At 31.8% G+C, this 15,330-nt stretch overlaps 1 long non-coding RNA gene and 1 pseudogene across 1 annotated transcript; both read right to left on the bottom strand.

The window, feature by feature from the left end:
* Positions 1 to 2,947: 2,947 nt before the first annotated feature.
* Positions 2,948 to 3,262, bottom strand: LOC150038578 (non-specific lipid-transfer protein 2 pseudogene; annotated as a pseudogene).
* A 7,687-nt stretch (positions 3,263 to 10,949) lies between these two features.
* On the bottom strand, positions 10,950 to 12,476 carry LOC120067459 (uncharacterized). Its single transcript, XR_005478988.2, has 4 exons — positions 12,115 to 12,476; positions 11,953 to 12,025; positions 11,799 to 11,873; positions 10,950 to 11,156 (listed from the first exon to the last, which is right to left on the bottom strand). It is a non-coding gene; the product is annotated as an uncharacterized LOC120067459 (long non-coding RNA).
* Between the last annotated feature and the right edge of the window lie 2,854 nt (positions 12,477 to 15,330).

Below are 15,330 nucleotides of genomic sequence, written 5' to 3'. Positions count from 1 at the left end.
TGTTTGATAACCTTGTGATAAGTTTTAGAGAGATAGAGATCAATCAATAGTCATAGGAGATAGAAATATATTGGAGAGGATATTAAGGTTTCTCTACCTTATAATGAGAGATGAAAGCATACATAAATACAAAGTCCAAATAGGTTCAATGGACTTTTACATGTAAAATAAACCTAACTAAATAACATCCAAAACCATAATATAAAACTATTATATTCAATATTAAATACTCTAACACCTTACTTTATGTTCATCTTTTCACAATTTGTGAGAATAAGTGATCGAACTTACCTTTACGTACAAGAGGAAAATATGGCAATTATGATTGAGCTAAAACCTAGTTTAACAAGTTGATTATCACTAAACGTTACTTTCATTAAAAAAATTCGTAAATTAAGTAGACCCTACTTGGTAGATAAAGTTGACTTTTGGGTTTAGAAGAAAAGGAGAAAATTGTAAAAACAACATATATTTTGTTTGAAGGAAAATGTGTTTTATGAAGAGCACGTATGTAATCCTTGGTTCCATAACTTCTCAAAACGTTTTTACGAGAAAAAACAATAATCTTTTTTATCTTGAAAAAAAAAGGTTAAATTATAAATTTTGTCTCCGTTGATTTGAAGAAATAAAAGTTAGAATCTAATTTTTATAATTTTCAAAATTAGAATTTAGACTTTATGGTTTGATAACAGTTTATAATTAGTCTTTATGTTTTGAAAAAAAAACTTTCATTAACCATTCATAACTAAAAGTAGAGACTATGTAGGAGGATTCTATTAAACCAGAATAACTATATAAGTTTTTACTTAATTGTAAACAAAAAACTAGATTCTTACTTTCTTTTGAACCACAGGGATGAAGTGTTCAATTTAACCTTGAAAATCTAAACTAATATAAGAGTTGTTTTTTTTCCCCTTTCTTTGGAATCATTTTTTAAAGTAAGCATAACCAAATACATTTTCATATTTTCTCATATTTTCTCAATAAAAACATAAAATGGGATCACAAATCAAATAGAGCTTCAATATTTTAATTATGAAGCAACCACATAAGATTGTAATGTCTTAAGTCTAAGATTTGAAATCTAGATTCGACACCTGATGGCCCTGATATTCTCTGTGACCAAGCTATGTCATTCTTATTTATTTTGAATGTTTCTAAAATTAAAGTCCTTTCATGAATGCTTCTAAAATGAATGTTGTCCCCACAAATCAATCATGGTCATTTTAGCATACTTTGACAAACAAACATTGGTCCTTTCAACATACTTTGTGTTAGAAACGGCAACACCCTCAGGATAGCAGCAAGTAACGTTCTGGAGCGGAACCTACAAATAAAAGCTCGTTATAGACTGAGTTACGAAACTCGGTCTCTTTAAGACATTTCACGAGTCTAACCAAGTGTGCAAGCAGGTCAGGAATTGCTGCCACGTCGTCCCCGGGATAAAACATGCCAAAAAAGACTCAACCGAAAATGTATTGTTACCGACTGGAACACTCAAATTTTTGGCTGAATGCTCGAAAAACGAAAATAGGGAAAGAAAAAACAGAGGAGAGCGATCGAGAATGGAAGAGAATGAAAATGAATGTTATGCTCTGAACTGCTGAAAGAGACACTTTTTATAGGCCTTCAGAACTGAACTGCCGTGAAAGGGAAACGTGTTCAGCCTCTAAACGTGTATGCGAAAGGCAGACGAACAAAAGATGCAGATGGAAGACATAGGCGGGGAAGATCGAGAAGGCCAATTGACAAAAAATATATTTTTTTCTTTTTAATAACAAAATAATAAAAATAAAATAAAGATAATGGAAAAAAATATATTTTTATTGACCGGACGGATGACGGTGGCGCACATGTGGAATGCCCACCGAACCCACATTGGTTTATCTTTTCACTCCCTCCAAAACACACATTTCTAACTGAATGCTCGAAAAATGAAAACAGGGAAAGAAAAAACAAAGAAGAGCAATCGAGAATGGAAGTGAATGTTGTGCTTTGAACGACTAAAAGACGCGGCTTTTATAGGTCTTCAGAGCTAAACTGTCGCAAGAGGGAAACGTGTTCAGCCTCTAAATATGCACGCGGAAGGCGGACGATAGGAAAATGCAGACAAAAGACGCGAGCGGAGAAGACCGAGAAGACCAACTAACAAAAAATATTATTTTCTATCTTCTCACTCCTTTCAAAACATGGACACCCCTTAGGGTCCAAACCCATAACCCAAGCTTTAAGTACAAAAAGGAGAATCTCTTTTCAAAATCTACCAATGTGGGATTGTCAACCAAAAGTTGGTTCCCTTTAGTTTTTTTTCTTTTTAAAAAACAAAGTTAAATTTCCACCCAACACTTTGTCCTCACTCACATACATTCTAGTAAAATTCCCAAGATGTCGCTCAACATAGGATTGTTCTAAACTAAGCAGGGTTAACTTTAAAGTTCGAATGATTGAGCCACCGAAAAGGAAAATGCATCTTGTTGGTATAGGATAGTAACTTTCAATTCTTTTAAGAATTTTTAACTATAATTTATGTCCTCAGAATCCCTTTTATTCGGATGTGATCTTAATTTATTCATGTCCTTTTCTTAAACTCGGATCGTTACATAAGAACTATCGTCTTAAATTAACATGTAGTCAATTTTTTAACATTGAATATGATTGGGTAAGAACTAATTTAAAATTTTAAAAAAGAAGAGTGGACGAATTATTGAAATGGAAACTTTTAAAAGAATAGAAACCAGACGTAAAAAAAGTTTAAACATTAGAACTTGATATTGAATCTTTATTATATATTGGTAAATGTAAGAAAAGTTTGAAGCATAGACAAAGAAAGCATAGGATCGCTTTCCCTTTATTTTTAGTTGGGAATATTGTATAGTAGATTTAGAGTAAGAGACATAATACTTAATTCTTGTAGGAGATGGAGCCCAAACTCAAGTAAGTAGGGTTTCTAGTTAGGGCAGTCAGCCACAGTTGGGAACGTAATGTTGCAGGCTTTAGCAATCCTTTTAGCGGCAGGAGAATCCACCAAACCCTTCAAATTTGGATCGCGGAGATAAACACAGTAGCATGGTTGTTGCTTCCTCAACCTATCGCAACATTCGGCACTGGGCGTTACCGAGAAGAAGAATGCTGCTGCACATGACGTGCCCAGATCCGCAGGGTTGCATGTTGTCTGTGCAGCCACCGGACGAGCACCGTTGAGAAGCGCTACTGTGGTTGCCACCACCAAAATGCAAACAACTGTGATGGGAAAATTCTTCATTGGTTTTGTTATGTGGAAGGGGAAAAGAGAGATAGAGGAATAATGGATTTGCGTTTTGTGTGTTTTGCTGAGTCTGTCATCATCTTTTTATAGCGTCGTACATAAGAAATGTGTGGAATACGTTACCACAATTTCTATTCAATAGTTTTTGCTATGTGCATATTTATGTATTTTAATTTACTATGGCTTTATAATTAAAATTTAAAAGAAATTGAGTACATTTATTAAATATTTGTTTGAGTATAAAGTTAAAAAAAAAAAATTATGTAAATAACAAAACAATTTGTGGAGTGGAAGATCGAACTTTAAATGATTTCGAGATTGATAGTACAAGTTTATGCTAGTTGAACTGGACTCATATTGATAAATAAATTTTATTTTATCATACACTAATAAATTATAGAGAAAATTACTTTCTTAACCCCGAGTTTCCTTCGACTTTTGAAATGAACCTTTTTAGTTCCTTAATTTTACTAATATTTATTTAATCTTCTCGTTTATCTTTTGCTTTTCTGCTTCAATATCATCACATCAACTAAATTCATCACATATCTTTCAATATCTTATCAGCATCTATCATTGATAATTCTAAAATTTTATTATATTTTATAAACATTTTGATTTTTGTTTTATATTTAAAAGCCGGCCTAAAAAATTAGTTACTGAGTATTATTCTTTTACATTCTAAAAGTTTTGGATTAAAGATGTTCACTTTAAAAATTGAGAGACCAAATAAACGTATACTTGAAAACTTAGGGACCAAAAAGATAGTTTTTGGAAATTATATATATACAAGAAGTTTAAGGAGGATAAATTTTCAATTTTTGTTTTTTCCCTTTTTAATGAGTATTATTTATTCCATAAATAACTTATTCACAGTTAATTTCAAATTTAGATAAAATAACTTATATTGAAATTAATAAAAGATAAGTATTTTGGTTTTCCCTTTGCCTGTACCCAATTTTTAGCAATGCACTGAGTTCTTTAACCAATATTTGTCAACTGATAATTTTTTTTTCTTTTTTAATATTTTAATTTTTTTTTTTTTTTTTTTTTTTTTTGTTGTGGGGTTAGAATGAACCGCAAAAAAATGGAAATGAACCGCAAAAAAATGGAAATGATTTGATGAATCGAAGTATTGTTCTTAATAAAATATTATTTATAATATAATTTGTTACTAACATTAGCATAGTTCAACTAACATAAAACTTGTATTTTCGATTTAAACGTCGAAGGTTTAATTCCCATACTCTACCAATAGTAAAAATTTGTTTAAAAATAAAATTGAAAAATTATCTTTAAAGTAAAAAATATGGAAAAGGAAATTTCAAAACCCAAACATATGATAGGTTAGCTTACATTATTAGTACAATTAGTGATATATAAAAGGTAATATTAAAGAAAATTAAAGATATGTAAGGCTATTTAAAATTGTTGTCACAGTTGATGAAATTTAAGTTTTACAAGATTAGAAATGCAAAATCTTTTATAAAAGAGTCAAAAAGTTGGAAAAGAAAAGTATAAAAGAGAAAAAAATGACTAATGACATTAATAACTACTTATATATATTTCAAGTCAAAAGCGAGCCTAACTAAACATATAGATGTATTTTCTAGAAAAGCATACATGGGTCAGAGAGTGTACCGGAACATCTCACTAAGTAGACACCTTCTTAGCACCCTCATCATCTCCCATTAGATTTTCTTTTAGCACAACAAAGAAGTTACAAAAGTTGAAGGGCTAGAGATAAGCCCGAAACCAATAAAGATGAAGGGCTAGAGATAAGCCCGAAACCAATAAAGATAAAAGCAAAGAGATTAAGGATTACAAAAAGTGTGGAGATTAATGGTGATCATAGAAGGGCTATAGTCTTTGAAAAGCTTGTTTCTATAAGACTAACAGCCAGTGAGAGAGCAAATATCCTCCCAAAGATTAATACTATTCTTGCTTTATTATTGGAATGTCCGTTTTTTTTTTTTTTATTCCACGGAGTCCAAAGGTTTATGGTCCAAGTCTCCCTCCTAGTGTGCTATATAAAAAGAAGAAAAAAAAATCTAAATTTTCTCTATAAATGGTTAAATTAAACCTCCCATTTATTATCGTGTATCTCATTTCCTTCTTCTTCATCTTTTTTTTTAAAAAAAAAAAAAAAAAATTGTTTCCTTTTATATAGAAACATTGTTTTCCCTTTAAGTTTCTGAGATTTTTTTCCAGCATCGCCTCCAATTTTTCTAGTTCATATATTCTTTTCAACAGAGGGAGGGAAAATGCCAAATGGAGGGACGGAAATGAAAATGAGGGTTTTAATTTTCTTTTTCCGATTTCATTCTTTTTTCTTTAAAAAAAGTTATTTTAATGACGTAATATGTTGTTAAAAAATATTAATCTTTTATGATATACACATGTTGCCGAACTTTTAGTGACGTTGATTTAATGTGAATTACTAATAATTGTTTTTTGCACGGTTGTGTTACTATAAATTAGTAATTAATGACATGTTTTTGCTTTGTTACTAAAGAAAATTTTCACCAATTTCTTGTAGTGTATATCTATTTTTTTTAATGTTATTTTTTTTTCAAATTATTTATTTTTTAGGTGAAAAAGAAGGTATGACCTATCTCTCTCTCATCTTTTTCATATTTTTTCAATCTTAAATTTTGTAAAAACACCCAAACTTATGTGATTTAATGTAATATATTTATATTTATTTAATTTTTGCCTGCATAGATTCACCTGTTGATACACATATTGTAGAGGATAGAGAAGAAGATCTTGGATTTTTAGGTTCAAGAATTTTTTAAAGTTCAAGTAATCAAGAGGTTAGAAAACTAATAGAGAAGAGAGTGATTGACTATTTTACACTTTTGTAGAATTACTTTTAAATTTTTATATACGCATACAATGAGTTTAGGTATTTATAATAAATTACTATTTTTTCATGCTTCTGTACTCTTTTTCCCCTCTTTTCAATTTTTTTTTTTATTTTTTTTATTTTATTTTATTTTTTTTGTGAATTCATCATTGTAAAATTTGATTGATAAAATGATAATATTTTAGACCATGTTTGGTAACCATTTGATTTTTTTTTTTTCGAAATTAAGCATATTTCATCTACATTTCTTATAATGATTTTGCATCTTTTTTAAGTATCATGTTGAATTCATAGCCAAATTCAAAAAACAAAAACAACTTTTTGAAAGCTACTTTCTTTAAGTTCTCAAAAATTGATTTGATTTTTTAAACCATTGATGAAAAATAGATAATAAAAGAAGAAATTTAGAAATGAAAGTATTGTTCATAGGCCTAATTTTCTAAAATAAAAATAAAAAACAAAATGGTTACCAAAATGGAGACTTAGGATTTCTATCTCATTAGAAAAGAAAATTTATTTAAAATAAACTTTGAAATTGAATTGTTAATCCCTTATAAGTGAGGTCTGTTTGGGACATTAATTTGGTTATAATAGTTGTTATTATAATCTTTTGAGATTAAGTGGAATACCTTAGGTTAGCCGTGCAAACTACTTGAAGTCCCAATTTAGAAAGTTTGTATTTGAGGTACAAATAATTTTTGCCTGAGTTTATGGATGATATGTTTGGAATGCATATTATTTTAATCCAAGTTAAAACTTATGTATTTAGGTTGTTGATTTTGATTAACATGGAGTTCTTTATGGGTTTGGGTTTAGGGTTGTTTTTAACTTTTTTTTTTTTCCTTTTTAATTGTATTGTATTATTCAAGTATTAGTAGCTTAAATATAACATTTTGTAAATAAAAAATAAAAAATTCAACAAATTTTTAAATATGTGTTAAATGTTAAGTTAGGTTAGTCGTCTATTTGGTCCTTTTTTGATGTATCAATATTCTTGAACATGCACAAAATACGTGAGATCATGGTAAAATTCACATTATTAATTAAATAAGAAAGCTCCATCATTGGATGTATAAAAAGCATGAAATTATTTAACTCCATAATATTAAACAGAAATGTATATCTACAAGTGACAGCTTCCAACTATAGGCCCTCTATTACACACAAAAAATATTGTTAACTTAGATACGTTACTCCAAAAAAAAAAAAAGTAATGTTATTGTTTGTACAAGGTTTCTGGAGAAACTTGTTTCTTGGAGTTAAACTTGAGTTGGTGTTGGTGTGGATACGATGTGGTTCGATCTCCAGTATTTGACCCTCTAATACTCTCTCGGTTGAATGAATGTACTTGACTTGAAAAAGAAAAGCATCAAACTTGGAAGAGTCTTTGTTCATGAATTCTCTCTGGTCCCTCTAAAGGTAGAACTGACCCTTTGGAATGAGAATAGCTCCTCTATTTGTAGGGCTATCTGAGCTTCATGGGCTTGTGCCCAGTTGGCACATGGGTCTGGGCTTGATTGACCCATGGATCTATCTTTTGGGCCTAATCAATTTGACTTGGGTTTGACCTTTGGGTCCTATTAATTGGATTTTGGCATATTCTGATATTTTAGGCCTAAATTAAGCTCATATTTGGGCATAACTGGACCAACGTTCAAATTATAATGCTAAATTGAGCGAAATTATTTTTATTCAATCTAGTGCTTGTGATGAAAACACATGATGTCATCAGAATTTGTCTTCAATTTTAATTTGGGACACATACTCTTAACTGGTCCCAAATTTGATGATTTTTGCATTTCGTCATTAATTTAATAAATGACTTGGCAACCCGTGATTGTCCAAAATTTCTCCTCAAAAAATGCTCCTTTTAGACATTTGTGCATAGATGTGAGTGGATGAATCTCAAAAAATATAAAGCCAGTATTGAGATGCGTAATTTGGTCTTAACTTCAATGCTCCCAATTTAATTAAATCGTGAATTTAGTGCACGAGTTTAACTAAAATTAGTAATAGATGACGGCCAAACTTTTAATTTAAAAAATCTTAACCTTTATCTCAAAGGTACTTTGATTTGGAGAGATAAAAGAAAAATTCAAGTTTTATCCCAAATTAATTTTATTTGGAGATAAAACTTAAAAAATTTGAATTTAAAACGAAAATTCAAGTTCCATCCCTAATTTAATTTTATCGGGAGATAAAACTTAAAAATGTGGGTGACAGGTCATGTGTAAGAGCTATTTGTGAAGGAAGCTCTGGATGCAATCTTCTTTGGTGTCATTTGTCTTTTTTGGATGCTAGAGAGATGAGAGGTAGAGATGTCCCATTGGGCGTGCCAATTTATTCGCACGAGGTATTTGGAGAAACTTATTTCGTGGAGTTTAACTTGAGTTGGTGTTAGTGTTGATGTTGATTTGATGCAAGGTGGTTCGATCTCTAGTACTCGACCCTTTAATTCTCTCGATTGAATTAATATGCTTGACTTGAAGAAGAAAAACACCAAACATTCTCGAAGTAGAAGTCATGAAAGAGTCTCTGTGTCTTCAAGAGTCTTCTAGGAGTGCAGCTTCATTAGTCTCAATTCTCTCTAGGCTCTCTGAATGTAGAATTGCTAACCCCTTGAAATTAGAAGAACTCTTCTATTTATAGGGCTTTCTGATGGGCTTCATAGGCTTAGGCCTAGTTGGCCCATGGGCTTGGGCTTGATTGGCCAATGGGCCTGGCCTAATCAATTGTATTTGGGTTTGACCTTGGGTCCTATTAATTAGATTTGGTTCTATTTTGGCATTTTAGGTCCAAATTAAGCCCATATTTGAGCGTAACTGGACCAACGCCCAAATTATAACCCAAAATGGGCGAAATTAATTTTACTCAACCCAGCACACTCTTGTGACGAAAACATGTGACATCATCAGAATTTGTCTTCAATTTCAATTTGGGACACATGTCAACTCTTAACTGGTCCCGAATTTGATAATTTTGGCATTTCGTCATTAATTTAATAAATGACGTGGCAACTCGTGATTGGTCCCAAATTTCTCCTCCAACAATTATGCTATCATTAAAAAACAGTTCAGGAAGAAGAGTTTATCAAGTGATGGGTGTCTATTACTAATTGTTTGCATGTTCATTTTGGTATTTACACGTTCGATTGTTATATTAAATATATCACCAATATAGATTATTTTCTTGTAGGTTTATTATGGATCAACATTATTAATAAAATAGAAATTATGTGATATCGATACTATTTAACTTCTGTTTCACATATCTTTCACTATTTGGAGCTTCAATTGTTATTATGTATACCACTGATATACAATATCAATTAGAGTATAAAATAAATATACCAGTGATATTTGAGTTTCTTCTATACATGATTATTTGATATATATGTATGTGATACTTCTTTTTTTCAATCAATAATTGTTTTCATACTCATTTTGTTATTAAGTTTTGTATTATTGATATATCATACCAATAAATATAAAATATATATTAATAATATTTATATTTAATATCACTTTGGTGTGTGTATTTTCTCATAGATTGAGGGTATGCTTGGAATATATTTTCAAGTATTTAATTTAAAAAATAAATGATTTTGGAAGAAATTGAAGTATTTGATAGCCACCTAAAATAGCTTTTCAAGTGTAATTTAATAAATTTTTATCAGAAATATTTAAATAAAAATGAGCTTTTTGAAAAATACTATTTTCACAAGTCAACCAAACGACCCCCTAAGATCCTTTCCTAGATGAATGAAGTATAAATTGAAGAAAACATGGGCTTAAATGGCCATAAGTTAGTAAAGAGTGAAAATATCTCTGGCTTTGAATCACTTTGTGTAAATGTAAGGTTTGTAAGGATGGTCATTCAAACCTTGAAAACTGAATCTATTGTGAAACTTAACCGAATTAGCCTAGAAATCAAATTTTTTGGTTTAGTTCGATTTCATAGAAAATTTCAAACCGAATCATGCGGTTCGCTTTGATTTCAAACATCGAACCAAATATAAAACCGATTCAAACCGCTTAATTTTTTTTAAACTCCCCCCCCCCCCCCCTTTCATTTCGTCTTCAACCATCAAACATCAGTTCTTGTTGGTCATCTGAGACTCAGATCTCTCTCCCATCTCTACCTCCGGTCACATCCACTCCTAAAACTCTCACTAGTCACTCGACAATTGACCCTTTTCTTATAAGATCTCTCACTCAACGTCGATATTCGACCCTCCTATTGGGGTTGATGCCCTAAATCTCGTAAGGTCATATAGTTTGTAAATATTTCTGAACAAACTCTTTATGTGATTAATAAAATATTTTATATTTTATTCACCCCGTCTATAAAATATGTGATATTTTAGTTGCATTAACCATAAACCAATAAACTAAACATCCAAAGTTATCATTGAAACTTAAAAATGTATGTGGAGACATACAGGTTGATCATGTTTAATTGATAACCTAAATGGTCTGTAGTAGAAGGATAAGGTTGAACCTTATCCTTCTGACACTACGAGTATGACCCGTTTTGTAGGCGTTACAATTGTTGTAAAGTACTACAAATGATCTGATCCTAATCGTTCATGTATTAGACATGCAAGCAGGGATATGACCACGAATTGTTTAGTCTCATTATATAACATCATTCATAATAGAGACTTATATTTCACTAGGCTGACCATAGGTGTAATGACCCGACCCCCTAGGACTTAGGTAAGGTCGTTACTAATAAATGCATGCACATAGTTTAAAACGACGCTCAGTTATTTGAAATAAATGTTAATTAAACAAGAGAAGTTCATAAGGCGTTTATTAAATGCAATTGTTAAAACAGTTAATAGGGTACCCAAAATTCGTAAAGGCTAATCAACGGCATATAAAAGAAATAATCCTTAGTAATAAATTTTAAATAGTAAAACCAAATAACATATTTCAAGATGCGGAAGCGAAAAGGTCTAGTCCCAGTGACACGATCACGAATTCCACTGCGCCATCGCCGGTACATCTTTACCTTTTCCTGAAACATCAACATAAGAAAGAATGAGTATGAAATACTCAGTAAGTAACCCCACCACTAGGGTCAGGCTAGGCATCTATGTCCTCTAGATACCCGCATATGGCACATAAACATATGGAACAAACAAGAGACTGAGTCCTATCCTATTGTAGTTAAGTATGCCCATAAAACTGGTGAATCCTGAAGGAAACACAAAACTGGTGAATCCCGAAGGAAACACAAACTGGTGAGCATCTAACTAATCAATGAGGATATTCACACAGTCTCAACGTTCTAAGAATCAACATTGTACAATTCTAAAACATACATGAAAATCCTTGATACCATGGCTTCATCATATACACATGATTCTTAACAACATATTATACAACATTCATGAATACCTTACATCATAATTCTACAACATGCAAGTATGCCACAATACCAACAGATCAGACATTGACATATGAAAACATACTATCACATACTAACGATCAAGTACTTAGGTATGTATGTAAACAAATCAGAACTCGTGCCAGAACATACTTTGATTCAGATCATACTGTCAATCAACATGCTAACATTTACCATAACATACACTCATCACGCTAGCATACAATTAAAGCCTGGCCTGTGAGCAGTTCTAGTGGTAAGATTACTTACTTCAATCGAAACTTTATGGATAACGAAGCTCTGACGACCAAACTATAACGAAAACTAGAAGTAGCGGCCCTAACACTGAAAACAACTAAAACAATTTTAGTTCAACCATAATAGCGACACTTCAGACCCATGTCCAAAATATTCAAAAACTTACCCAAAGGATGAAGGTGACTTCCAATTTCCCTTAACGGTGCTCCCTATAAATTCCATGTTTCGCTAAAACTCACCTTCAAATAAAAACCCAACAACTGTGAATCAAAATGACGAAACCCAACGTTAATGGCTAAGAGATCGAACCGAGCTACCACAACCTTACCTAGAACAGGTCCGACGGCGACAAGGAAGACAGCCGACGATAATTCTGGGTCTGGTGAAGTGTGAAGAAGCGGCAGCTGGTCGAATCTGAGCCGGGAGGTGCGAGGGAACAACAGCTTCACAGATCTGAGCTGGTGAGGTACTGCGATTGACGAGGAATCTCTCTCGTGTGGCGGTGGGTCTGATGAGACAGTGAAGGAAGCATGGCGTTCGGATCTGAATGGCAGTGAGGGAGGCACATATCGTTCGGAATGCTAGCGAGGGAGATGCGGCAGCGAAGGAAACGGAGTTCGTGGGTTTGGGAGGAAAGAAGAAGAAAAAATTGGGGAGTTTTGCCATTTGAGAAAGAAGAAGAAGAGTGTTGGTGGGATTTTTTTTTTTTTTTTTTAAAAAAAGATAATAATAGATGTAGGATTGATGGGGTTTTTAAAATATAATAATTGATGGGGGTTTTAAAATATAATAATTAAAAAGGAAAGTGTAATTATAATAATTTCTTTCCGTTTCGAAAGGAAAATTAATTCCTACCATAACCTTCACATTGAAATTCAAAATTTAATAATTTTAATTTTTCCGCCAAACTTAAATTCTCGCATTTATAATTGAGATTGAAAATTCCAAAAATGCCATTCGACCAAGCAATTATTGAATTGCCAAGGATAACGTTACTGAAATTACATTATTATATAAAAAAAATGTACGGGATGTTACATTCTTCCCTCCTCAAAGAACTTTCATCCTCGAAAGTTAAAACACTCCGGGTGTTACAATAGGTAACATGACCTGAATCCTGAGTGAGTTGTGAACATTTGCCTATGAAAGCGGTCCTTTGATTTGTATGGGTGAGAGTGGCCAGATCGCCAACTCAACAAACCTATCATTATGGGGATCCGTCTAATTGAGGAGCTGAGAACACAACTACATAAGATGGAACTCCCTCCTTCACCGAAGCGGGGGTAAGTAGATAAATTGCTCCCTTAAGGGCTGATTCCGACTCTTGAACAATGTGGTGGCACAACAACTCTTGGCCTGAGATAGGTTTTGTCATAGTAGAACTATGATCTATTATTCACTAGAGGAATCAGTGGTACTTAAGGAGTTAGATGTAACTACCGGGATAAAACAGTAATTTGGTCAAGTTGTACTTAAGAGTAATTTGTGAAGGGTCGTTGTACTATTGATTGGTTATATCCAATGGACATAAAAATATATCCGTAGGGCGAAGAGTGCAGCTGTTGATCTTTAGTGGAGTGCCCGACAATTAATGGATGATGAATAATTATGAATAATATAATTAAAGAGTTCAAATAATTATTCATGTATCGTTGGAGCTTCAAGTTACAAGTCTATAAGGTCTCCTTGGTAGCTCAAAAGAATTTAGTTGAGAATCAATTTTTGGGTTAATTTGAATTGTTCAAATTAATATAGGAATTTAATTATATATGATATAATTAAATTGTTTCAATTATATATGATATAATTGTCATAATGTATTTGATACATTATAGTTTAATGGGAAGAAATAAATATTTGAATGAGATTCAAATATATTTTCTATGAATGTGATTCATAGTTGTTAAATTTAACATAAATATGATTTATATTAAATGCAATAAAACAAAGAAAAGAAACTATAGCTTATATTGTATGTGATACAATATTAAAATTACAGGTTACATGTTATATTTTATATAACATATAATTTAATATAAATATAATATGATAAGTTTGTTATCATATTTATTTATATTATTTTATTATTATTTAAATAATAACTTCCCCATCTTTTCTCTCCAACCACTTTATGGGTGGTTATTAATTTTATGGCAAGAGGAATAAAAAAAAAAGTGGTTTTCTCTTCTTCCTCTATGATTTGCAATTGTTGTTGTATGATTGAGAATCTTTGCAAAAAAGTTCTGTGAGTTCTTATGAGAGAATCCTCAATCTACTTCCTCCACTAAATCTTATCCCTCATAACCAAAATAGTCAGAGCCTACCGCTCCTAGGTTCTCACCCCGAGAATACCAAGGACTCTTTGTGGTTGTGTCTGGGTTACTATTTGAGGTTTCGTTAAAGAAGGTCTTCAAAGAGGAAAGTGACTATTCGAGGGAGTTTCGTGAAGAAAGATGAAATTCTTAAACCCCTTTTCTTGTAAAAGTATGTTGTAGTTTAATTTGAATGCATATCTTTTGTATGTTTACTGTAAACTTTGTTTTCAATAATTAATAGAATTTGGAAGACCCGCTTCTGCTCAAGGTTCTCCTCATACGAGTTCCTTCACCTTCGACTCGTCTGATACTTAGAGACTCTCTGCTCAACAAATCTCTCACTCGATAATCCACCCTCTGGTGGATCTCTCACTCGTCAGTCAGATCTATTTGCCTCATCCATCGTCGCCCGTCAGATCTTTCACCCACCGACGACTCCTTTTCAATTTTGAGGTATCCATCACTATCAGATCAGATATATCAATTTTTTAAATCATAATATTTGATTTCAGTATAGTTCAATTGAAGTATCATAACATTTGAAGATAAAGTATATTATTTTTGGGGATATTAATTTTGAGGTACTATGAAGCACAAATACTTCATGTGAGGAAAAGAATCAGTATCAGACACGTATCGGATATTGATACTTCCAGATACTTCCCAGATACGTATCTGACACGCGATTTGATGTATCTATTTCTATGCGTATTTTTTTTTTAAAAAAGGACAAGCAACCCATTTAATCATTCCCAATCTAAAACTAGGCAACCTATTTAAAAAGCTCAATATTCAAGTCCAAAACCAAGGGGAAAAAAATAACGGATCAAACCCTAGACTAGAATCATCCAATCTCCATCTTCACATTTGAGTCCCCATAAAGTCCACCAAAATATAAACCATTTAGATATCTTCAACAATTCAATGAAGAAGTTCTTCATTTATCTTCATACTTTTCCCTCTAATCTTCTTCTTCTTCTTCTTCTTTGCAATATGAGTCACTTTTCTATTGCATTTTATTAACTATTGTACTTTAACATCTTAGATGTTGCTTTCTTTTCTTCTATTGTATTTCAGTGTTTGTATTCTATTTTGTGCTATTGTTATTAACTTGTATGCTAAATTTATCTATATCCTAGGTTTTTTTAAAGAAAAAAAATGTGTCTTCAACGTATCAGTATCCTTATTTTTTTAGAAATATATATATTAAAAAAGTATATAAAAAATGA

Source organism: Benincasa hispida, chromosome 1 (assembly GCF_027475165.1).
Source record: "Benincasa hispida cultivar pf3 chromosome 1, pf3_genome.v1.1, whole genome shotgun sequence".
Lineage (NCBI taxonomy): Eukaryota > Viridiplantae > Streptophyta > Magnoliopsida > Cucurbitales > Cucurbitaceae > Benincasa > Benincasa hispida.
This window is presented reverse-complemented; position numbering and strand designations above follow the sequence as displayed.